This window comes from Hypanus sabinus, unplaced genomic scaffold (genome assembly GCF_030144855.1).
Source record: "Hypanus sabinus isolate sHypSab1 unplaced genomic scaffold, sHypSab1.hap1 scaffold_311, whole genome shotgun sequence".
NCBI classification, from domain to species: Eukaryota; Metazoa; Chordata; class Chondrichthyes; order Myliobatiformes; family Dasyatidae; genus Hypanus; species Hypanus sabinus.
The window spans coordinates 27,951-29,674 of NW_026781223.1; the positions used below are offsets into that span (position 1 = coordinate 27,951).

The 1,724-nt window shown below is 43.5% G+C and overlaps 1 non-coding gene across 1 annotated transcript; it reads right to left on the reverse strand.

Moving 5' to 3' along the window:
• Window positions 1-505: 505 nt before the first annotated feature.
• trnal-uaa (transfer RNA leucine (anticodon UAA)) lies at window positions 506-619 on the reverse strand. The gene is made up of 2 exons: window positions 584-619; window positions 506-551 (listed from the first exon to the last, which is right to left on the reverse strand). It is a non-coding gene; the product is annotated as a tRNA-Leu (tRNA).
• Between the last annotated feature and the right edge of the window lie 1,105 nt (window positions 620-1,724).

A 1,724-nucleotide genomic window follows, 5' to 3' on the forward strand; every position in this document is an offset into this window, starting at 1 on the left:
TGAACCAATTGGGCCGAAGGCTATTTTCCGTGCTGTGTGATTTAAAACATCTCCATTGCAAAACAAGGAAGAGTGGCCTGTTAAACCACAAAAAGTGAATATAATCCGGTCCGGAATGATTAATCTGGTTTTCCCAAATCCAGAAAGGTGTTAAACGCACGTTACTGAGCTCCACGGCAGATATACGCTTAAGAACGACGATGCAAAATGCCGTTTCCATATAGAGTCCAACAATATATCTGAATGGCCCCGTTGTCAATCTGTCCAAACAACAGCCACGGCTGAGATGGTTACTCAGACACTCTTCACCGAGACCTCTTTCTCATAAAACTCCGCAGCCTGAATCCCATGTAATGTGACCCGTAGTTCTGCTCTCGGTTGTGAGTAAAACAGAATCTTAATCTTAGTTGCTTTTTTCTCATACTTCCAAACAGACCATGCCTTGATCGCTGCAGTAAATTTACTTGATTGCATTTTAAAAACATCACGTGAAAAACAGAGTATTTGTCAGGAGTGGTGTTCGAACCCACGCCTCCATTTGGAGACCAGAATACTCGCGTAAACTAGGAAGCGTTTGTCCCGCCTTAAGTCTGGCGCCTTAGCACTCGGCCACCCTGACCGCCCTGCGTTACTCTCTCCGCATGCGAGATAAATAGCTGTACTTCGGAATAGTGGGAATGACTGCTTTGATGAGAGGGTATACATACAAACATACACTATATCTTGGGATTTTAAATGAATATGGACGTGATGCATTTTCTCAGTTTGCCGAACATGTGCGGAATCAGAGCGTACAGCATCACAGCACTGGAATTGAGCTGCACCCCGTTCAGGCCATCCTCCAGAGAAAGGATGTCGAGGTTTCGGAGAGTGTGCATAAAAGCATCTCCAAGATGCGACCTGATTTAGACGGTTTGTCTAAATTTTAACGAAAATTTGTACAAGCTTTTAATTTTTCTCTGGAGCATCGGAGGTGAGGGGGAATGTGATAGAGGGTTCTTAGATTTTGAGGCATAGATAATGGTATAGCATGCAGAAGTTATCTCCATTGCAGGGTTTACATGTTCTAAAACGATCAACTCTTAGGGCATACAATTCAACTAAGAGGGAATCGTTTTAAAGAAGATGTGCCAACACCCTGTCACTCAGTGTTGGCAAGACCAAGGACTGATTGTTGTCTTCAGCAGAGGGAAAACCAGAGGTCCTTGTGCCAATTCTCCTTGGAGCATCAAAGGCGGGGCGCGTCAGTAACTTTAAATTGCTGGTATAACTCTTTACTTTCTTAGCAGACTGCGGTGATTCAGCATGACATCAAAAACCTAGATGAACTTATATAGATGTGTCGTAGAGAGTACATTATCTGTCTGCATCAAGACGTGATACGGAAATACCATACCTTTGAAGGAAAATCTTAAAACAAAGTTAGTGAATTTGTCCCAGTATATCACGGGAAAAGCACTCCCAAACATTAAACACATCCACATAAAACCTGGTCATAGGAAATCAGCATCCACCGTCTGAGGTCTGAGGTCTGAGGTATGAGGTCGTCTGAGCATGCTCTTTGTGCGCTGCTGCCATCGGGTAGATGGGACAAGAGCCTCAGGACTCGCATCACCACCAGTTACTACCAATCAGACCTTTGATCAACAGGTGATAATGTACGCTCACGTGCCCATCTATTGAATATTCCGACAAACAAACATTTCACTTTAAAAACTATTTTA